This window comes from Podarcis tiliguerta, assembly GCF_965153285.1.
Source record: "Podarcis tiliguerta genome assembly, chromosome: 7".
NCBI classification, from domain to species: Eukaryota; Metazoa; Chordata; class Lepidosauria; order Squamata; family Lacertidae; genus Podarcis; species Podarcis tiliguerta.
This window is the reverse complement of record NC_139540.1, coordinates 83,348,483-83,372,897: the sequence shown is the minus strand read 5'-3', so window position 1 is coordinate 83,372,897 and position 24,415 is coordinate 83,348,483. Positions and strand designations below refer to the sequence as shown.

General features: G+C 48.1%; 1 protein-coding gene across 1 annotated transcript in view; it reads left to right on the top strand.

The window, feature by feature from the left end:
* Positions 1 to 340: 340 nt before the first annotated feature.
* PCDH1 (protocadherin 1) overlaps positions 341 to 24,415 on the top strand; it is a 192,083-nt gene continuing 168,008 nt past the window's right edge. Inside the window, exon 1 of the mRNA XM_083448558.1 lies at positions 341 to 345. The gene's annotated coding sequence lies outside the window, so the exon portion shown is untranslated. The remainder of the gene's footprint in view (positions 346 to 24,415) is intronic.

The window sequence follows — 24,415 nt, the reverse complement described above, 5'->3', positions numbered from 1 at the left end:
AGGAAATAGAAACCCCCAATAGTCTCACTCCTCCATTTATGCCCTGTTCTGAAAGTGAAAACTCAGGAGAATAACGACCCACATGTTTACTTCAACATCCCTCCTGCAAATCACTGTGATTGGAGTGCATTGGGGAAATAATTCACTTTGATTCAAAGCTTGACCTGTCCATCAAATTGAAAGGTTCCCCCGCCTTGATCTACACCCCTCCTCTCTCCTCTACATCTCCTTCCCTCACAGGCTCTTGTCATTTTCCACGTCAGCTTAGTTTCATTTCTCAGAAAAGAAAAGGGGCGAGGGGTGGCTGTGTGTTTAACTTTAGAGGGAAACCAAGGCAGCGGGCAGCTGGGCATTCAGAAGGCAGGGCACTCTCTGATCCACCTCAACATGCCCTGGTAATGGTGTGATCCAACTCACTAACAAAAACAACCCACCCCAGTTCACCTCATTATTTGGAGTACGCACAGAGCCGACACCCACCCACCCTGGTATTTATTTGTTTTAATTTAATACATTTATAGAATGCTTAATTATTTGCATTTCAAAACAGTGCACATAAGAAATAAGAAGTATTCGCAGAAAATAGGACAACAAACATGTTTTGTAAAACCAAACACCACCTTAATTTTTTGTATTACTACAGCACTCCCTCCTTTAGTGTCCTCCTTGATTTCGATTTCCAAGTCAAGGATCAGGGTGGAAGGTATGTTCCTACTGTTAAACTTCTCCTACTGCCACTCACAATGATTCTGTGAAAGAAATCTGTCTCTTTGGGGGCTTACAGTTTGTTGGCTCTTTGATGCACAGAGCAAAACCACTTCCCTCCCTTGTTCTTCCTATATAGTTTGCACCCAGAGATAACCCTCTCCAACTGATTCTGTCCATCATACCAGGTTTCCTATATGCCCCCTCTATCTATGTTCTCCCTTAAAACCAAGCACACCTGGGGCAGAGGAAGGGGGCTGTGGTGTGTGCAGACCGCCCCGGGTGTCACCACTCAGAGGGGTGACAAAATGCCAGACGGCACTCACCGTGGGGCCTGCAGTGCACCCAAGCCACATGTCTCTCCTGGGAGAGAGGCGGTGGCTTGAGAGTCTGAAGGCTCTGCGCTGCCCAAACGGTCCACCTGCTGCCTCCCCCCAGCTGTAGGATGGCCGAGTTGGAGGAGGTAGGCAGAATCCAGAGGCCCTGTGGTGCGCCCCGTCCATATGGGTGGCTCGCCCTGCCCTTGCCCCACCCCTATGGGTTGCTCGCCACACCCCTGTGTGTGCCCCCCAGGCGCCCGAGCAGCTTCCTCTGCCGCTGAACACACCACTTTGCTCATCTTGGCTCATCTTTGGCATATGTGATTGACCCTACAGCATTTGGTCCTCTTTGAATTGTTGCCATGTGCCCCTGGACTTTCAGTGCATAGTTCTGCCCTTCCTTCAAATGGATAATCATAAACGTTTCACTCTCACCCCCTTCTCAGCTCCTGTCAGATTTCCCCTGGCAAGCAGTTTAGAAGTGTCACCTTTTTGTTTTTAGTTTAAGCACTAACAGACTGGTTCCATCCTGGTTCAAGTGGAGCCCAGCACTTTTGTACAAGCTTGGCTTGTTCCAAAACATTCCCCAGTGCCTAACTAACAAAAAAACCCTCTTCCCAACATGCTGGTCTCCTGAATGCATTGAGACTCTTCAGCTGTCTCTCCACGCAGAACAGGGAGTGCTTCAGCTACCAGGACTATACGTACATTTCCCCATGGCATTGATGCCAACATACACCACGTCCATAGAAACCCCCGCAACAAAGCTGCAGCAACATGTGCTTCTTCCTCCATCGCTTTGAAGATCTCACAGATCCCTTCTGCGTTCCTTCCTTCTCCAACGTACCAAGCAAGTTGCAGGCATGGGCTTCCTTTCTGCATTCTGGCAGGCGTGGCTAACAAACCATCACATCAAACACACGCACCCTGAGATTCCCAATATTAGGCTAGAAATTACTGCTCAGGCCGCAATTCTTGCACACTTACATGAGTGTATTTCTCATTCAATGCAAAGCCATAGGCTGGGTTTGAGGTTTATTCCTCCTCCTTCTAGACCAGGGGTGGACGTTGGTAATATGGTACCCTGAGTAAGGACCAAAAAGTATTCCTTATTTTCAAAATAATTTATTTGGGTACAGCTGCTTTTTTATGGATCTTCTCGATAGGTACACATATAAATACAGTGGTACCCCGCAAGACGAATGCCTCGGAAGACAAAAAACTCGCTAGACGAAAGGGTTTTTCGTTTTCTGAGGTGCTTCGCAAGACGGATTTTCCTAAGGGCTTGCTTCGCTAGACGAAACGGCCCTGCCTCTCCTGTCATGGCGACGGTTACTGCATGCACGCACGCTCGCTTCCCCGCTCCTCCGGCTCCCTCCCACCTTCCGGCTGACGACTCCTCCGGCTTCCTCCGACCTTCCGGCTGACAGCCGACCTTCCGGCTGCCTCGCACCGCTGCCCACCACCCTCGCGCGCTCCTCTCAGAGAGCCGTTGCCGCCAGCAGCCAGCGTTGCAGCCAGAGTCGCGCTCCTGAGCCCCGCCACCCTCCAGCAGCCGCGTCACGCGGTGGCCACAACGCGCGGGTGAGTCCGAGGTACCGGCTGCGGCAGCTGTCCTGCTTCTCCCCGCCCCTCCCCGCCGTTGTTAGTGTTTAACTGCAGTGGTGCTTCGCAAGATGAAAAAACTTGCTCAACGAAAAAACTCGCGGAACGAATTAATTTTGTCTTGCGAGGCACCACTGTATAGGTTGTTGTTGTTGTTGTGGCTCCCCTTGGCTTGGCGCTCTGTGTGGGGGAACTAGCCTGAATTCAGGACCCCCTTTAAAAAGCTCATCATTTTTGCCCTGCCCTCCCTAAAAAAAGTTCAACAACTTTGACCTGAACCCCTAAAAAGCGGGTAGATCACTGCCAGTTTTTAAGTCTGTGAGTAGATCGCAGTCTCTTGGGAGTTGGCCACCCCTGTTCTAGACCCTCATCGGTGCTGAAAAATGCATTGTTTTGCAAGCACCTGCACACTTGGGGGAGCTGTGATTGATATTCCTAACACTTGAATGAATTCCACAAGCCATCTTGCTGGTGTTATTTCAACCATATCCCTGTTTTGCCTTTCAGATGATCCCCATTGGGCAAGAGTGCTTCACTTTTTAAAAATATCTCTTATTTCTAAGCCTCACTATTCCCCAAAAAGTCCTCCTCCTGGTCTCCCAGAGCAGTCGACAGTCAGTCCTAGGCTCTTGCTGAGCAATGTTTAGCTCGGCTACTGTGCAGCCAGCTGAACGTTTGCGGCTGAGTTGTAAGCCCTTTCTCAAAGGGTGGTGGCGGGCAAGCCCTTAGCACACGTGGCCTCGTGATGCTGAATGTCTACAACTTGGTCTAAGTATCAAAGTTGCGCACTTTGATTCCTGCCCCTCTTATGTGGATTCCCAAGGCATTGAAATAGACAATGGCAACATAAGTTGCCTTGAGCATCCCCTTAGGCTACAGATAACTGTCTTTGGTTAGTGCTTGGACAAACCACCAAGAGCAAACAATTACAGGTATCTGGCTTATGTCTAAAAGGACACTCAGTCAAGATTCATGCCTGCTGACACGCCGTCCTCATTTCCCTGCTATGTTGCGCTGTTGGGGGTGATTCCTTTCAGCTGGGCGGCTGAGTTTTTAAAATAGACTGGCAGGAGGCCAGGTGGGAGCCTGAGGAGAGGGGTACCGGCTGAGGAGAGACAGAGAGGAGGAGCTGGGGGAAGAGTTTTGTGGGGTTGTGTGCAAGGGCACAGGGGAAAGGAGCAGGAGTTAAGAGACGATCCTGGAACCACAGAGCTACTGGAGTTGCAGGGTGGGGTCCCCTGAAGCGCCCTCCCCTGCTGCTGTCTCCCCACCCAGCTTGAAGGGACTGGAATAGATAGAGCAGCCACTAAGGAGGAGCCAACAGGGGCTCCAAATAACATGCCAGGCAAGGCGTTTTACGAAGGGGCATGTGCAAATACTCTGTTGCTCCAACCTTCTGAGATGGGCACCTATCTGCAGTTATTGTTTGCTTAGGCGGTTGGTTGGAGAAGAGCTTCATCGTATATCACTTGCACGTTAGGACCTGATATAACAAGTGTTTCACTAGTTGTCAGGAGTCCAGGTTCCCAGCTTGATAACACAGTAAGCGTAGGTAATTAAAAAGGAGGATATATTGCAAAAACAAGCAGATAGATCCAGACAGCTCTGACAAAGCCTCCGACATCATTACTCAAGATGATCCTTCTGAAGACTCCTTCCGGTGACTACCGAAGATATTGAACTTATGACCTTTACATCTCTTGTTTTGCTTCCTATCAAGCAGCCCTCCCATTTGCTGACACTTCAGACTTAGTGGATCAGCTCCAACTTCTTCCTGTTCTGAGACGCTGTCTCTGAATCTATTCGCTCCTTTTTGTGCTTCTGGCGAGCTTTATAATCATCATCATCATCATCATCATTTATTATTTATTATTTATACGCCGCCCATCTGGCTGGGCTTCCCCAGCCACTCTTCGGCTTCCAAAAAAAAAAAAAATACTGCAATACATCAAACATTAAAAGCTTCCCTAAACAGGGCTGCCTTCAGATGTCTTCTAAAAGTCTGGTAGTTGTTGTTCTCTTTGACATCTGGTGGGAGGGCGTTCCACAGGGAGGGTACCACTACCGAGAAGGCCCTCTGCCTGGTTCCCTGTAACTTGGCCTCTCGCAGTGAGGGAACCGCCAGAAGGCCCTCGGAGCTGGACCTCAGTGTCCGGGTAGAACAATGGGGGTGGAGACGCTCCTTCAGATATACTGGACCAAGGCCGTTTAGGGCTTTAAAGGTCAGCACCAACACTTTGAATTGTGCTCAGAAACGTACTGGCTGTGTTCTAGCCTGCTCTCAGCCACTGCCTTATCAGCCTGCCCATCAAGGTCAGGAAGAGCTGAAGTCTGCAGCTGCCAGCTCTCCCCTGCGTAACATCTAAGCCTCTCTGTTCCTGGCTGCTTTCTGCAGCTGGCTGCAAACCTTCGCTTGGAGCTGGCTCATTCCTGACACCAGTAAAGAATGATAAAATCCAGACACTTGTCCTCATTGGTCTGGGGTGCAGGTTGGGACACTGACATTGCTGACAGGACATTGCTAAAGTCCAGTGCAGTGCAGATAAAGAGATATCCGCAGCGCCCATGAGACAGATTGAGGCAGCTGTCTCAGACGGCAGAATCCCAGGGGTTGGTGCTCCTGAATCCCCCTCCCCCCCACCAGAGAAGTTCCAGCTTCTCATGTGACCTCACTGAACTCTTGTCTGACGGCACTGCTGCCACTGCTTCTCCCATGGAGGGGACAGAGAAATAAGTAGAAGTGGCTTCAGCTTCCAGGTTCCGGCGAAATCCTATAGATCCCTTGCGAGGCTTTGGCAGGGAGATGGCACCTTCCCATCTTGCTTCAGGCAGTGAAACAGGATGGGCTGCTCCTGCTGTATTGGCCCAAATATAAGCCACACTCGAATATAAGCCACACCTTTAAAAAAAATTGGGGGGGACACAATACCCGAATATAAGCTGCTCCCTTAAAATTTCGCAGGCACTCACACCCGTTCCGTTTTACCATATGTCTGTTTCAGCAGCGCTATCGTAAAAGCCAGTTTTTGTAAGGTGGTGAATTTAAGCCACACTTTAACTTCTCATGGTCAGAAATTATTTTGGGGGTGGGTATGGGATTTATATACAGGCCAATACGGAAACACACCACCCCGATATTAGCATACATTGTTAACTGAAAAGCATGACTACAACGAATTGCCATTGTTGAATTCTAGTATTTTATTTGGTAGCATCATTTCCATTCATTTCTCCTCCTTGATTAAAATCACTGAAGGCTGGTAGGGTTTACTCCTACCAAGTGAACTGTCAAACTGTTTTTGATCCCCCAAATCTGAAAGCCCCACTCTTTTCCTGTCCCACCCATCCTTCCATAATCCATCTGCACTTGAAGAGGCTCAGAGAGACATTTCTGTCGGCCTCCCATTCCCTGGCCTCTGCACCACTCAGCAAATCTGAGTCCCACCCATTTGTCTGCAGGCAGAAAAACAGTCAAGGTGCATGTTAATGGAGCTCTTTGCCACGTCTCCCCCTGCTGAATTTAACCCCTTTAGTTTGTGCCATGCTTTGGTTAGGTAGAATATTACCTGCACATTTGCCCTTTCCATCAGCCCATTGACAAGAGCCTCGCCTTTACACTTTTTTAAAAAGAGAGACAATACAAAATAGCCCACCAATCGATTGGTAGGCCTAATATAAATCCCTCCTCTCTGCCACAGGCTCATTGTGTGGTATTACTTGAACGCGTAATATGAAATGTCATTACATGTCGGGAATCAAAAAGAAGAAAAACGAGAGAGAAAGGCTAGAGCATGAAGAAAAACAGAAATATAGTTTATTGTCTTTAAAATAAAAGTCAGAGGCGATGGGAGCAGTGGCGTAGCGTGGGTTGTCAGCACCCAGGGCAAGGCAAGTAATTTGTGCCCCTAACCCGGGGCAAGGCAAGTAATTTGCGCCCCCCCCCCCCCGTTGCACTGTCTCTCCCCCAGATAGTCCCTCGCTCTCTCTCCGCACCGCACCGCACGCCTGGCACCCTCCCCTCCACAGTGGGCGGCGACCTGGCGGCTCGGATCGGATTCGCACAGCCAGCACTGCAGTGAGAGAGAGTGAGTGAGCCAGGTAGGGGCAGAGAGCTGCGAGTGCAAGCGCAACCCCCCCCCCCCAGATGTTGCGCCCGGTGCGGCCGGCCCCCCCTGCACCCCCCACGCTACGCCACTGGATGGGAGAACCCGGAGCAGCTACAAGTAGCGAAGGGCTAGAATTAAGCAAAATGCTGGATCCTTTTGAAGGTAAAGGTAAAGAAGTTATGCAAACTACAACTACATCCCATGGGCAATTTTCTCCAGCCAAAGCAGAAGACAGCATAGGTTTTGGAGAGCTTCCTTACATCAACGGCAACCCTTTTTGGCCTCACTCGCTTTCATCAGATGCGATGCAATATTGTACCATAAACAAACCTGAAAATGTTGGTGAAATAAAGAATCTGAAAAAAGAATGCGAGGCGGGAGGAAGGAAATAGTTTTAAAGTCTCCACAAAAATTATTTTCATAGGGTTCAGAAGAATGGAACAAAGGGAAAAGATGACAGCATCCAGAAATTATTGGATATGGACTCAGAGGACATTGGCTCTGTTATTTGTAAAGATGAATTGCGACACTCCCTGCCTTTTGTCAACAGTGAGGACTTTACATCATCAAAGTCTCGCACTGCACTTTACAAGCTCGTTATTGGTGGTTTGAGCGCCACATTTCAAAACGTTGAGACAATTTTTTAAATAAAAAAAAGTAAAATAACCCAACCTCTATCAAATGTAACTGTTGAAAGATCCCTCCAGAGCATTTAATGAGCTCACCAGTTTTAGCGATCTAAAGTTCTGTATTGGAAGATGCACATTATGACAAGTTAATCAACAATTTTGTGCAAAGGAAATGCTGACGAAAACACATATAAATTTTATGCATATCCATGAATATTTTACAAAAATCTTTGAATCCTCATTCCTTTTGTTCCTTTAAATGAAGTTCATTTCTAGATGAAGTGTTCTCCTTTTCCCTATCTCTACATGTATACCATCAATTGGAAGCAAAGAGCACTGCTTAATAATATAACAGTTAAAAACAACAACACCACGTTATTATTTATCTCATTCTTTTGCATTTAGCTCTGTCATATTTTCTGACATACTGATGCTTATTTAGTTGAACGAATAGCCCACCCTACAAATGGCTGCACGCAGGACCCTGCAAATGATTATCCTACCACTGAGCCCCAGCCTCCTTCTGTCTTAATTTGCCCAGAGGCATGCGCATGCGCATAATGGGTACTGCATGTTTGCCAACAGAGCGGGGTGGAGGGCTCTTTCCACCCATGGGCCTAGAAAATCCTGTTGGCAATCCATAGTTCAGAGAAAGTCCTATGAACTAGAGTTTGTCCCCACTCCCCTGAAAGCCTGCCTAAAACTGCAATCTATGCATATGTAAATTTTGTGCAAGTTTGTGCATCATGGCCCTGTACGCCGAATCTGTTAAGTAAGCTAGCAATGCTTTTGGCACCAAAGCAATGTTCTAATTTATTTTAGAAATCTTTATAGTGTGCTTCCTCTATATACTAGGGAAGGGGCAGTGATTCGTGGGGGAAATATACCTTTTCTTTACCTTCTTCCTGGAATAGGTGAAGTGCAGGAAGGGTGACCTTTTAACATCACGGTGCACGGCTCCTCCACCTCCAGGATGGCTACTGTAAGCCAGGAGGGCTACCGTATTTTTCGCTCTATTGGACGCACCAGACCACAGGATGCACCTAAGCCACCTAGTAACTTCCTCTTTAGCCTTGAGCAGCATCTTTAGCCTTGCACAACGGGATGGATCATGCCCGCTGTCCACCGGGGCTGAACTAGATGACTCCTGGGCTTCCCTTCCAACCCTGCAATTCTGTGACCTCGCAAGTTGTTGGGGGTCTCCACCACTGGAGGCTTTTAAGCAGCGGTTGGGGGACCATCTGCCTGGCGTTCTTTAGCGAGCGGGATGGATCGCGCTCGCTGCCCAGGCTTCCTCTTTAGCCTTGCGTAGCCTCCCGCGGCTGGAGAGGCGCGCAAGGCTAAAGAGGAAGCCCGGGCAGCGAGCGGGAAGGATCGCGCTCGCTGCCTGGGCTTCCTCTTTAGCCTTGCGTAGCCTCCCGCGGCTGGAGAGGCGCGCAAGGCTAAAGAGGAAGCCCGGGCAGCGAGCGGGATGGATCGCGCTCGCTGCCCGGGCTTCCTCTTTAGCCTTGCGCAGCCTCCCACGACTGGAGAGATTGCGCAAGGCTTTTCTAGAGGAGGGAGAAGGGACTGACTGGCCACATCAGTCCCTTCTCCCTCCTGGGTAGAAGCCCGCAAGAGCCGCGCGAAGCTTGTGTGTGGCTCTTGGGGGCTTTTCCTGCTTGCCTCCCCCCTGCATTCGCTCCATAGGATGCACAAACTTTTCCCCTTAGTTTTTAAGGCGGAAAAACTGCGTCCTATGGTGCGAAAAACACAGTATTTTGACCCCATTACACTTTGGGCATCCTTCCAGGGACCCCATGCCAGTGGGGGACGAAGCCAGAAACAAAAATAAGCAGAGAAATAGGTGCAAAGTTTACTTTGTGCTCTTTGGGGGGGGGGCACACAGCAAACACATTTTTCTTCACCCTCCACCTAGGCAAGCAAAAAGCAGGATCAGGGTCTGGGGACCCATCCCAGCCAGGCAAAAACACCCTTGGCAGTGTGTGGCCAAGGCAGGGTGCCCAAGGCCCAGGTAAAGCAGCCTGCGTTTGTGCCTAAGGCTCCACAGTCATGTTGGACCCAAGGAGCTCAGTTCCCAGGTCAGTAACAACAGATGATTACAGCAGCCCCCCAACTTGCATGCATTTTACTTAGGCTATCACTGCCTTGCATGTTTTGTTGAAAAATGAATGAACAATAACTAGAAAGAGGGTGCAAGACCGAGGGGGTTTGGGGAAGCCATGTGAGATCGAAGGAGGGTCTCCAGAGCCTTCTCCCAATCTTCCTAGAGCCTGGGAAGCAAAGCAGAAGCTCTTCTGCATGGAGTTTTCCTGCTATGGGCAGAGTTTCTAAGCCTCTGTCTTGTTTTACGGACTCTGGAAGGTCATGCAAGGCTCTCAAGAGCTTGCCAGTGTGAGAGCCAGTGTGGTGTAGTGGTTAAGAGTGGTAGTCTCGTAATCTGGGGAAGCGGGTTCGCATCTCCGCTCCTCCACATGCAGCTGCTGGGTGACCTTGGGCCAGTCACACTTCTTTGAAGTCTCTCAGCCCCACTCACCTCACAGAGTGTTTGTTGTGGGGGAGGAAGGGAAAGGAGAACGTTAGCCACTTTGAGACTCCTTAAAGGGAGTGAAAGGTGGGATATCAAATCCAAACTCTTCTCTTCTTCTTCTTCTTCTTGCCTGCTCAGTGCACCGCCATCAGATACGTAGGGATGGTCACATGGGGTAGGACAGTTCCAGGAGTCTTCTGACTACACAATTATCCATTTGCATGAGGACCCACAGAGCATAATCCCTGTGTGAGTTTTAGGCCACTGCATCTCAGCTTTGGCAATATAAACACTGGCCTGCGAGCGCTCCAGTTGGGAGAACAGCCTTTACCAAAGGTGTCATGGGCTTTGAAGACACTCGAACTCAGGATGCAAGGGAGAAACGTGCTAAGAGGAAGTCATGCTTGGCAAACCCACACCGTGATCAACTCCCATTCGGAAACCAGTGTCCCCACTGGTGTGGATCCAGAATTGGCCTCCGCAGTCACTTACGGACTCATTCTTAAAACCGTGTTTATGGAAGACAATCTTACTCGGCTACGAATGATCGCCAAAGAAGAAGATCTTTTCCATAACTTTTCACTTTGTCTACTTTATTATTGTTGACATATCTGGAACTAGTGCACTCACTGATTTTTAGAATACCAAGTAGATATTAAACTTTATGTAAGGATGTTTGAGCCATGCTCTGAGTTGGCAATTTTCCAAGTTAGTGCCTTCACTAAACATTATCAACATGCATCAGCTTAACAGTTTCTTGGAAGGGATACCTCCCCAAAGTGTTTGGAGCTAAAACTCCAAAACCCACAGTTGATCATTATCAGGGACATAGTTTGGCCGCTTGGATTCAGAAATAAAGAGCTGCGAGGTTACTGAAAATTATTTACTCTGGGGTGAAAAAGTTCTTGTCGGGAATCCAGCGCAGTAGCAGGCAAATTTGCTCCCTGGTTTAGGAGTAACCATCTATTCTATTTTGCTCTGCATCAGCATTTGTAAATAAAACAATTTAAGTGCTGTCGTACCCAAATGAAATGAAGACTCCAATCCTACACTCTTACTTAGAACTTAAATTCCATTAAACTTAGTAGGATATATGTCTGAGTAGACACTCGTACAGTTGTGTTATAAACCCTGTAGCACTGCCCTCGGAACTTCTTCCCACTCAGGAAAGCAATTGCCAATATTATTTCATATAAATCTTACAGTATTGCTGCCTGATGTGCTCCTGAAAAGGCAAAGGAGCACTACTATTCTGCCTTTCCAAGGGATCTTTCCGGAAGAACATTACCTCTTCGGCCTGACTGCAGCAAATGACTTCATGTAAACATGTCTTGATGTTCACAGAGCAACCAGATTAATGCAGAATCCCTAAACCATGTGAATATCCCATCATGTGGGTGCATGGATATGCACTGATCTATGAACTTGCCTGTATTTCTGGTAATTCTTGGGCGTGAGTTCTGAAAGACCTGCTTCCTGCCTCGTAGGCCTTTTTCCACTTGGCCTGAGAGGGCGGGGCCTGGACTGACTCCAGCTGCAAAAGCTGAGGCTGATGAACAGTCTCCTGGGCTGGGGCATTGTTTGTTGCTGTTATTGATATTAATTGTTTGTATATTTATTTTTATATCTTATTATGATTTGATGTGGAAATTGTTGATTTGGTTGTGCACTTTTTAATTTATTGTTTATGACCTCTTTGAGCATGGTTTTGACCATGGAAAGGCGGCATACCAATGAAATGATGCATGTGGTTTGTGGGTCTGTATGAGTCTAGCTTTCCAGATGTGACCTGCGCTTGTGAGCCATACTCTGGTAAGGAGAGGGATGCAGAGTTCCCTTGTGAGGGTCGGCTCTTTCCCCCTGCCCTTTCCATCTGAAAGCACTGGCACTATCAGATGTGCAGCTGCAATCATGGATGCTTTGAAGCTGCTTCTAGCGCATTTCTGATTCCTGTTTATCGCTGCAGCCTGTCAGGACCTTGTCTCCCAGACTCTGCTCTGTACTCAGCCCTACTTACAGGGGGCTTTCTGCTGGCTTCATTTCGGTGGTTCTTTCTCGAAACTCTCCTTATTACAAACCTCCAGCTGCCAGCTGTCCTCCACCCCCACCTCTTTTAGCTGACACAACAGAAATATTGCTGTCCTGCTTGGCTTGCTGGTTGCCTGTCCACCTCTCCCAGAAGGTCCACATGGATTTCCTTGGAAATGTCAACACCTGCTGCAGTACAGGTGCACCCCAGCCCTCCATCCCCACGGGAAAAGCCCGAGAAGCTCCTTTTCGCCAGCTGGGCAGTTCCCAATAACTAACACAGCCAAATACAAGGTCATAGCACTATGCACAGAGAATGCTACCTAAACCTAGAGAATGGCAGAGGGCTTTTGGAAGACGCAGTAGAGTTGTTCACTCCTCCCCTCAGTCTATGGCATTCTGGAGAGATGGGGCCAGGGGGCTGCCCTGTGGCCCTCCCAGTCTATGACTGGCGTGGCATCTAGGCACTAAGGAGGTACTGTACTCAAATTTCATAAAAGCAGTGCTTTTTTCCGGGGGGACGCAGGGGTATGCATACCTCTAAACATTTTGTGAATCTAAGTTTGGCCTCATTGAGTGGCAGTATAGTAGTACCTCGGGTTAAGAACTTAATTTGTTCTGGAGGTCCGTTCTTAACCTGAAACTGTTCTTAACCTGAAGCACCACTTTAGCTAATGGGGCCTTCCATGCCGCTGCACCGCCAGAGCATGGTTTCTGTTCTCATCCTGAAGCAAAGTTCTTAACCCGAGGTACTATTTCTGGGTTAGCGGAGTCTGTAACCTGTAGCATCTGTAACTTGAAGCATATGTAACCCGAGGTACCACTGTATTTCAATATGAGTAGGAAAATGAGAGTACAGTGGTACCTCGGGTTACAGACGCTTCAGGTTACAGACTCCGCTAACCCAGAAATAGTACCTCGGGTTAAGAACTTTGCTTCAGGATGAGAACAGAAATCGTGCTTAGGCGGCGCAGTGGCAGCAGGAGGCCCCATTAGCTAAAGTGGTGCTTCAGGTTAAGAACAGTTTCAGGTTAAGAATGGACCTCCAGAATGAATTAAGTTCTTAACCTGAGGTACCACTGTACCCCTAAATATTTTTTTAAGAAAAAAAGCACTGCATAAAAGTCAAGCTTTCATTCCAACAGAGACAAATTTGCTTGATTGTGAATGTCAGCAATGTTACTGAGTGAATAATGAGTGACATTTCAATATTTATAGAATTGTAGAGTTGGGAGGGGCCTTGAGGGTCATCTAGTCAAACCCCCTTCAATGCAGGAATAGAGGAACCTGTTCCTACAACTGCTGCAGAAAAAACAAGTCAGACTGCATCTTAGTGAAAATGGGAGTTCAAATTGCACAACTATTTTCTGTGTCAGGTCTGTTTTTCCCCTTTCCAATGTATTCCCATTTACTCTGTCTATGGCAGCCACCAGCATTCCTTCTTATCTTCCCTCCCCCTTTGTCACCTTTTATGTCCTATCTACTAGCCGGGGGAGGGGGCTGTGTTCTGCCTTGATCAGACCACACCTGGATTCCTGTGTCCAGTTCTGGGTGCCACAATTTAAGGAGGATATTGACAACCTGGAATGTGTGCAGAGGATTGCAACCAAGATGATCAAGAGCCTGGAAACCAAGCCTGATGAGGAACAGTTGAGGGAGCTGGGTATGCTTAGCCTGGAGAAGACGAAACAGAGAGGAGATAGGATAGCCATCTTCAAATATCTCAAGGGGTGTCACATGGAGAATGGAGGAAGGTTGTTTTATGCTGTTCTGGAGGGTAGGACTCAAACTAATGTATTCAAGTTACCAGAAAGGAGATTCCAACAAAACGCCAGGAAGAACTTTCTGACAGTAAGATCACTTCGACAGTGGAACGGACTCCCTTGGGAGGTTGTGGACAGGTTGTATGTGTGGGTGTGTGGGTGTGGGTGTGGGTGTGGGTGTGGGTGTGGGTGGGTGTTGCCTACCTTCCAGCAAGGGAGAGGAGAGTCCAGAGCCAAAGCTTTCTTGAAAGTTCCTCTCCCGGCCACCCCAACCATCTTGAGTCTTGACTCTCCACCCGTGTGTCTCAGTCAGCTGCCCTCAAGAGCCTGGGATTTCTTCACAGCGTTCCTCGTGGCACCACTGCCTTCCACATGGATGGGTCAAGTCTGCCAATCCAGAATCCACTGGGAGCCTAAATATGCACACTTCTGGGAGCAAGTCTAGGGCAAATCAATGGGGCTTCTAGGTGTAGAAGGATTGCACTATCTGCAGCTCAAGCATACCTGTATGCATTTACGCCAGGGGTAGGCAACCTAAGGCCCGGGGCCTGGATACGGCCCAATCGCCTTCTCAATCCAGCCCGTCAGACAGTCCGGGAATCAGCATGTTTTTACATGAGTAGAATGTGTCCTTTTATTTAAAATGCATCTCTGGGTTATTTGCGGGGCCTGCCTGGTGTTTTTACATGAGTAGAATGTGTCCTTTTATTTAAAATGCATCTCTGGGTTATTTGTGGGGCATAGGAATTCACTCATTTCACCTCCAAAAATATAGTCCAGCCCACCACATGGTCTGAGGGACGGTGGACCAGCCCACGGCTGAAAAAGGTTGCTGACCCCTGATTATGCAGAAATAAGTCAGGCTGCAGTAAATGATACAGGATTAAAACGATAAAATATGTGAATACAAATTTATCTGATACTTACCAAAAGTGTGGAAGGAAGTCTACGGCTCGGCGGAGCCAAAAAGAATTTTGTGTTGTATTTTTGATTTGTTGATTTGATGTGATACACGCAAGTTATGGTATAAATTTTGTATTTGTTCTTATGTATAAATGAGTAATATTAATAAAAATTTACTTGCAAAAAAAAGAAAAGAAAAGAAATAAGTCAGGCTGCAGTGAGGTTTAGCCTGTAGGAGATTTGCCAGGGATTGCAGCTGTAACAATGCAGCCGCTTTCACGGCAAAGGTGTCTCTAACTCACACATGTCGTGCCACATAACAAAATACTGATCCCATTTAAAATATTACTGCAGCTTCCCTGACATGAGAAAAGTCTAAACCAGTACCATACAAAAATACACAGGCTAGGCCTGAAGTGACAAGTACTAACCTGTCAGTTTCCCAGTAAACCGCCACAGACTACAGTTGCTTTTTCCACCCCTTTTGGTCACATTTCTGCAAGCTCCCTCTGTATAAGGTCAGTATACATTTTCAGATGTGCACACAAGCATTCTTACTAAACTGTGAAATCATTTACCTGCTTTACCACATGAACAGTCATACAATAATTCAGACAGTGTTGCCCCCACCAAACCCCAGGCAGACTACATAAATAATAATCAATGGTCAGGAAAAGACGACTCAAATCGACCAAGAAGTGTGGGGTAGGGAAATCACAGTTACTTTAAACTATCAATAGACCACAAGAATGAGTGGTCCTTTTCAAGTTGAGTCTTTCTTGGAGGAGAAAATAAATTGCAGGAAGGTGTGATTATTGAAGGAAGTGCAAGGTGAAGAGAAAGCTTTGTTTTGCTGAGAACAATGCCACTTGTTGAGATGACAAACAATGATCCACATTAGTAGACCTTAAGTTATGCAATCAGTGGCAAAATGAGTTTTCAGCACGGAAAAAAGACAGCAATTTTGCACAGGTGAAGGCATTTTGCCTTAACAATCTGATTTGGTGCCACATAATTCTGAAAACAAGCAAATGCAAAAATTGGAGCGAGTTCCGCCCCTGCCAGGCACATAGCCATCGTGATCCTATTTATTTTATTTCCAACACCCAACTTGGTAATGGCTGCAATGCAGCATATATGAATACTCTCAGAGATTTATTTCTTTATAAAATGTATACACTGTTCAACAATTTTGATTTCTTTAAAAAAAAAACACCTAGGCAGTTTACAAAATACATATAGTCAAAATTATAAAAGTGCAATTGAAGGGAGAGGGGAACGGTTAATCATTAATATTATCTACACATAGTAAATTCCGGCACTCTGCTAGGATGGTTACACAAGCTCAAACCCAAAAATGCAGTTATTTGCAAAGTCTAAATCAGACAGGTCAGGAGGCCGTTTCCTGTCTAACCAGCTATCTGAAACTGCTGATGTTAGTTACAGGTCAGAAGGTCGTTTCCTGCCTAGCCAAAAACTGCTGTCAACTAAAAACCACTAGCAAGATGTTTCCTGCTTTGCTTCTGCTTTAAGTAATGCAAGATAAGAAGAGATACGAAGGGAATGCTTAGCTAGCAAAAGAATACACGTGTACAAGGAGGTGGGAGGGGGTGCTTACTGAGCAGAGAAAATGCTTAACCAGCAGAAGAAGTGCTTAGCTAGCAGCCTTAGCCAGCAAATATAGATGTGCCATATAAGGAATAAGTTGGAAACTTGCCAGCTGATTGGGGAAGTTTTGGGGGGAGGTCTGGGAGGTGGGTAAATACTCTAAAGTATAAGAAGGCTTGCAGATGCGTATTGCTGGACAGTCAGATTTCAGAAACTATATTCTGCTGACTGTCTCTGTGCACAGATTTGCAATAAAACTCTTTTCTCCAAAGAAGAAACTTTCCTGGAATTTTTTTTATTCTCTTCTCGGTCCTGGGGACGCGGGTAAGCAATTCTCTGGCAAAGTAAAGGGCATAAGCCTACAGCTTGGTGCGTTGGCCGGGAATTGCCCCACCCCAAGGGGGCCGGGAAGAGCCAGGCTCGACCAGGTGAACAGCTCGGACCGGAGTTTGCAGGCTTCAGCGCGCACCCTACTGATTCGTGGGGGAAACCGGCCACACCGCTCCTGAGTAGGGACCTCGGTCGAGGGAGGAAAGAGGACTGGCCAGGAGGGAATCCGCAGCGGAAAACGGTAAGCCCAAGGGACAGGGCGTGGGCCCCAAGGAAAAGGGGGGCGAGGTCTGATCAAGCCTCACCTGGTTGTGCAGAGGGCCGCCAGTAAGGTTGGGTACAAGGGAAACAGAGGGGAGAACTGGCCGATTGCAGTAGTTTGCCGCCAGTAAGGTTGGGTACAAGGGAAACAGAGGGGAGAACTGGCCGATTGCAGTAGTTTGCCGCCAGTAAGGTTGGGTAAAAGGGAAACAGAGGGGAAGTTGTATTGGTGTGTTTTGTGTGTTGCATGTTGAAATTATAATGGTGTGATTTGTATGTTATATGTTGCATGTCGGATACTCCAGTGACTGAATTGTTGTCAAGTGTGGGTCGGGGCCTAGCGTTCCCCTTGGCCGAGCGATTGCAGGGTTGTGCGTTTTCTGCCAGGGCGACCTCGTGCAGACCACAATCTGTATCGTGTGAACTGTGAAAGAATTTACAGCCCAGTCAGGTGCGGAGTATCTGAAAAAAAAAAAAAAAAAAAAAAAAAAAAAAATAAAAATGGGGTCTGGGGCAAGCCAATGTAGTCCTCTGGAATGTTTTTTAAAGAACTGGAAAGCGGCCACAAAGCATGATGATTGGGGAATCAGATTGCGAAAACAGAGAATGAGGACATTATGTGAAGTTGACTGGCCCGCACAAACTAATTGGCCGTCAGGAGGAAGCTTTGATTTGCAACTAATCAGCCCATTATACCAGAACATATTGAATGTCCACCCCGACCAAATCCCTTACATTTCTACTTGGAAAACCAATGTAGAAAAGAATCCACCGTGGTTGAAAGCCTGCCAAGGCGACGCCCCACGAAATACAATTTGTACAGTTCGACCGGCAGGGAAGGCAGAAAAGCCCCCGGTGATACCAGACCCAGAAGATGAGGAGGGGGGAATCATCAAACCGCCACCACCCTATGCTCCACCAACTGCCCCTCTAGCAATTCCCCCAGGCCCAGGTCCCCAAGCACCGGGAGGAGCTAGCCCCCAGCCTGAACCCCCCAAGGCTGATGAATCAGAAGAGGAAGAAGAGGATGATGAGGAATTTGTAAAGGGATTGGTTGAGTTAGCAAAGAAGGGAAGAGAGTGGACTCAGTATCAGTCTTTGAGATTGCAACAGTATGTACAACCCTATGCGGAAAAAGTGGATGTTAGCCCCCACGTGTTGGCTGCAGCAGGATGCTCCTCAACACAAGGGAAGAAATGGCAGAAGGAATGGATAGAAGCAGCAACCAGGGCAGCCTTCCATAAGTCCCATGAGGCACAGAAAAAGGGTGGGGTCGGAGTAATGCCCCTCCGAAGGGTTTATGACCCACCGGGACCTCCAGGGCCTGGTGGGGCGGAGGCACCACGGACCTACACGGTCCAGCATATACCCTTTTCAAGTGCAGATGTTTGTAATTGGAGAAATCAAAATCCTTCCTTTGAGGAGAATCCAGCTAAAATTATAAAATTGTTTGAAGGGATTTTTAAAACCTATAATCCCACTTTTGATGATGTGCAGTATTTGATGGATGCGCTGCTAACCACAGAAGAAACTAGGCGAATCCATGTTGAAGCTCGAGTACACATGAGAGCACAGGGAACACCGGATCCAGACATTATAACAGGATACCCTGATAGTACCCCGAATTGGAATTATCAGACTGCTGATGGCCAGAAAACCCTCACTACCTACCGCCAGAACGTATTAAATGGTATGAGAAGGGCAGCCAGGAAACCCACCAACTTTGTGAAGGTCAGAGAGGTAGTGCAGGGGAATGAAGAGGCCCCAGGGGCTTACCTGGAACGCCTGAAGGAAGCCTACCGTCAGTATACTCCTGTAGACCCAGATGAGGCTGCCAACGCCCTTATTGTAAAGGCTGCTTTTGTAGCTCAGGCAGCGCCCGATGTCCGCCGAAAAATTCAAAAACACGAGGGGTTCATGGGCCACACCCTTGAGTGGATGTTAGAACTGGCTCAAACCACTTACAATCAGAGGGAAGAAGAGGAACAAAAGAAAAAGGAGAAGTATCAAGCAAAGAAGTTGATGGCATTACAGGCCACCGCACCCATCCCTCAGAAAAGAGGAAGTGCCCGGGGAGGAGGGCAAGGCCGCCTGGGGAGGAATCAGTGCGCCATCTGCCGGCAGGAAGGGCACTGGAAAGGAGAATGCCCACAGGCCCACTTAGGAGGGAGAGGACGAGGAGAACGAGCCCCAGGCCCAACCCCCAGGGGACCTGGACAGGAACTGAGACCTTGGTCATCGACAAATGCCAGCAGGGGTAGAGGACGTGGACAGGGACCTCCCTGGTACCCCTCAGCCCAAAGGCAGCCCGGCATGATGAGCCTGAGAGAGGAGGAAGAATACTAGGACAGACCGGGCCCAGCTGCTTTAGGTTCCCGTGAGCCCATGGTCAAAATACAAACAGGGAACCAAACTATCCCCTTTATGGTTGACACAGGAGCCGCCCACTCTGTTTTGCCAGTACCAGTGTCCAAGCCCACCAAGCAAACAATTAACATAATAGGAGCTACAGGCAAATCACAAAGAGCCCCATTCCTGCAATCTGTTGTCTGTCGCCTGGGTGGCCAAGTAGTCCAACACAAGTTTTTATATATACCAGAGTGTCCCATCCCATTATTGGGCCGAGACCTGCTATCAAAATTGCAAGCCCAGATTTCCTTTCAACCGACAGGAGAAGTGACAATGACTACAGGGCAAACAGGAGAGCTTTCCTTAGAAGTACCCTTAAGGGAACACTGGCGCTTAATGATGGTAAAAGAAGAGGAGGGGATTATTCCAGAAGACCTCCTGCAAAAAGTAAACCCTGGTGTATGGGCAGAAGGCAACCCGCCCGGAATGGCAAAGAACATCCCACCTATAATAGTCAAGCCCAAACCATTCGCCAACCCTGTGGCTGTGAACCAGTACCCTATCCCCCGGCGAGCTGCAGAAGGAGTATGGGTACATTTGGAACGGTTACTTCGCCATGGCATCCTGAGGCAGTGTCAATCTCAGTGGAACACCCCACTCTTGCCGGTGAAGAAGGAAGATAACTCGTATCGTCCGGTCCAAGACCTCCGATTGGTCAACCAAGCCGTGGAAACCCTCCACCCCAATGTGCCCAATCCTTACACACTGTTGAGTTTAATACCTCCTACTGCCTGCTATTTCACGGTACTGGACTTGAAGGATGCATTCTTCTGCTGCCGTCTGGCAGAGGAAAGTCAGCCCCTGTTTGCATTTCAATGGATGGATCCAGGAACAGGCACCAAGGTGCAATATACGTGGACGAGGCTTCCACAAGGTTTCAAGAATTCTCCAACCCTTTTTGGGGTAGCATTGGCCTCGGACCTGTCTAGCTTCCCCACCAGCCCACACAGGGTCTTGTTACAGTACGTGGATGACCTTCTTTTGGCCTGCTCAGACGAGGACACGTGTATGAAAGCCACCAAGGATTTGTTGAATCACTTGGCTGAAGCAGGATACCGGGTATCTAAGAAGAAGGCCCAAATATGCCTACCCACTGTAAAATACCTTGGATTTGATATATCCCATCTGCAACGGACCCTTAGAGAAGAAAGGAAGCAAGCCATTATCCAGATTCCAGAGCCAAAGAATCGCAGAGAACTTCGTGGTTTCTTGGGCTCGGCAGGATTCTGTAGAATATGGATCCCTGACTTCAGCACAATTGCCAAGCCTCTGCACGAGTCAACCAGAGGAACTGAAAAGGACCCCTTTGTGTGGGGAGAGGAGCAACGGCAGGCCTTCAAGGATCTGAAAAGGGCATTGCAGCAAGCACCAGCGCTGGGTATCCCAAATCCTGAGAAGCCTTTCTCCCTGTTTGTGGATGAAGACCAGGGAACAGCAAAGGGAGTGCTATGCCAAAAATTGGGAAGCTGGCAGCAGCCCGTGGCATACCTATCTGAGCGCCTGTCGCCTACAGAACAAGGCTTACCGCCGTGCATGAGAGCAGTTGTGGCAGTAGCCACCCTACTGAACAAAGCAGACAAATTTACTTTTGGCCAAGACACTGTTTGTGTGACTCCGCATGCAGTCCCAGCACTGCTTGACATGAAGGGTACCTATTTCCTCTCCCAAGCGAAGATGAGGAAGTGTCAGATGTTATTGTTGCACCCACGTTTGAAGTTCCAGGTCACCACCGCCCTCAACCCAGCTACCCTGTTGCCGGTAGGAGAAGGTGAGGAGCAGACGCACGACTGCATTGAAGTAATGGACGAAGTATATTCCAGCAGGCCTGATCTCAAAGACAAAGCAGACCCCCACTGGCTTTCATGGTTTGTGGATGGAAGCAGCTTTGTCGAGGCTGGGCAGCGAAAAGCAGGCTATGCAGTGGTAGCCCTGGACGACCAGGTGGTCGAAGCAAAGTCACTCCCGCCTGGAACATCGGCCCAGCTGGCAGAACTAACTGCGCTTACCAGAGCCCTGAGCCTGGCAAAGGGACAGAAGATAAACATCTATACTGATTCTAAGTATGCATTCCTGACCTTACACGCCCACGGAGCCTTATGGAAAGAGAGAGGTTTGCTTACCTCCAGAGGAAACCAGGTGGCCCACCCACAAGCTTTGTTGAACCTTCTGGATGCTGTATGGGAGCCTGAAGCGGTAGCGGTTATCCATTGTTATGGACACACAACTGGACCAGGGGAAGTGGCCAGAGGAAATCGATTGGCAGACAAAGTGGCCAAGGAAGCAGCTCGGGAACTAGCCCCCATCCCGGTTATCGGAGCACTAGTCCCAGAAGAGATTTTAAGCACCGCTGACAAGCCAGCTTATACCAAGCAGGAAAAGGACACTGCAGACGCCCAGGAACTGACATTGACCAAAGAAGGATGGTACCTTACCCCTGATGACAGGATATGGATTCCAGAGTCTCTTTCGCGGCAAATAATTCAGAGGTACCATGATTCAACCCACATAGGACCCGATGCTACAACCAAGCAGCTGGAAAAATGCTTCTATATAGCCCACCTCTACCAACTGGCAGCCCAGATTTCCAGGAAATGCCTGCTGTGTCAGAAGAATAATCCCAGAGCCGGACCACTGGCTCCCCCAGGGATTCAGCACAGTGGGACGGCACCTATGGAAGATCTTGTCGTGGACTTTACTGAATTACCCCGTTGTGGACTGCACCGCTACCTGCTGGTAGCAGTGTGCACCTACACCGGATGGGTCGAAGCATGGCCCACAAAGACTGAAAAGGCATTTGAAGTAACCAGGTGCCTGCTTAGGGAAATCATCCCTCGCTATGGATTGCCAAGGTCCATAGGATCTGATAATGGACCAGCATTTGTTCATGCAGTCCTACAGGGGCTGGCAAAAGCGCTCCAGATCAACTGGAAGCTGCATACTGCTTATAGACCCCAGAGTTCTGGAAAAGTAGAGAGAATGAACAGAACTCTAAAGAATCAGCTGTCCAAGCTGACACAGGAAACCGGGTCTAATTGGGTGGCCATGTTGCCCTTGGCATTACTCAGGGTCCGCAGTCTTCCGTCAAAACGGACCCACTTGTCACCTTTTGAAGTTCTGTTTGGGAGACCAGTCCCATATGTTAGAATGTTAAATCCGTATGTTAGCCAAGATGTGCAACTGAATAATTATGTACAGTCACTCTCCCGAGTTCTTTCTTATCTCAACAGGTGGACCCAGGCTCGCACCCCATGTGTGTTGACTGAACCGTTCCATCAGTTCGAGCCAGGTGATGAAGTGTGGGTGAAAGACTGGCAGCGAGCCCCCCTACAGCCCTGCTGGAGGGGACCATACACCGTGCTACTCTCTACTCCTACTGCTGTGAAGGTTGCCGGCATCACCCCGTGGGTCCACCATACTCGAGTGAAGAAAGCCATCTCGGATTGGACAGTAACACCAGATCCAGAGAACTCCCTTCGGCTGACCATCTCCAGACGCCTGGCAGACGACCGCTCTGCTGATATCACACCGGAAGCTGATATCTCAACGCACAGCTGAAGAATTGGATGGGAGGGGCGCCCGCGGGCAGCGTCCCCAACTCCGTGCCAGGACTAACCCAGGAAGCTCACCAGGACATTTAATATTTCCATAGGGACTTTCTCTTTTCTTTTTGTTATCTGCTTTATTGCAATGCTTGCAGCAAATGATGCAAAGACTCCTGTCACGGAAGCTAGGACCCACAGTCATCGCTGTGATGAGGGAGTATAGGCCCATACCCCAGAACGAACCTAAGTATTAGGTTGTTCAGAAGAAGAGGAGGGAGTGAAGGGAGAGGGGAACGGTTAATCATTAATATTATCTACACATAGTAAATTCCGGCACTCTGCTAGGATGGTTACACAAGCTCAAACCCAAAAATGCAGTTATTTGCAAAGTCTAAATCAGACAGGTCAGGAGGCCGTTTCCTGTCTAACCAGCTATCTGAAACTGCTGATGTTAGTTACAGGTCAGAAGGTCGTTTCCTGCCTAGCCAAAAACTGCTGTCAACTAAAAACCACTAGCAAGATGTTTCCTGCTTTGCTTCTGCTTTAAGTAATGCAAGATAAGAAGAGATACGAAGGGAATGCTTAGCTAGCAAAAGAATACACGTGTACAAGGAGGTGGGAGGGGGTGCTTACTGAGCAGAGAAAATGCTTAACCAGCAGAAGAAGTGCTTAGCTAGCAGCCTTAGCCAGCAAATATAGATGTGCCATATAAGGAATAAGTTGGAAACTTGCCAGCTGATTGGGGAAGTTTTGGGGGGAGGTCTGGGAGGTGGGTAAATACTCTAAAGTATAAGAAGGCTTGCAGATGCGTATTGCTGGACAGTCAGATTTCAGAAACTATATTCTGCTGACTGTCTCTGTGCACAGATTTGCAATAAAACTCTTTTCTCCAAAGAAGAAACTTTCCTGGAATTTTTTTTATTCTCTTCTCGGTCCTGGGGACGCGGGTAAGCAATTCTCTGGCAAAGTAAAGGGCATAAGCCTACACAATAAATACATTGTAAAAAGTCCATAGTTTAAAACATCAACTCAGCAACTGAACAGGATAACACACATATCCAAATAGGCCTAGTCATATAACTGAGAATGCATACATGCAACATTTTCTTCTGACAACTTGTTTTTTTCTATGTGGTCCGCACACAGTCTAGATCTATTGCATATCTTATGCACATGAAAAGTACTTCTTGAAAAACTGTGTTCATTCTGAAAACAAAGGCACACCGCACAATGATTCTGCAATACCCAAGAGTGTGTCTGCTTGGAAACAGTAAAACAGTCCTGGCTGGAGGGAGTCAGGGATGTGTCCACACCTGCCCAAGGATGCTACAGGTGAGCCATCACGACTTCCTTCTTCATTCAGCAGGGGCATCTGCAGGGAGGAAGAGGCATGGGTGGCTTAATCAGGTGGATGGTTTTCAGACGTGGATCAAATAACCACACCCACTCTTGTGATGCTACAACTGAAAAGCCCATTTCTGAGATATTTCCAGGTGGCAAACTGCTAGCTGCAGTGCAGTCAGCAGGGTCTGCTCTGATTCTTGTAAAAGTCGATTTGGCCTACAGCGGAGGAGGCAGTTTGCTAGATATCCTAATTCCAACTTGCTTAGGACTTTTCATGTCCATAATAAAAACCTTCGCCTTGACTTGGTAGCAAATAAGCTGCCAGTGCAGAT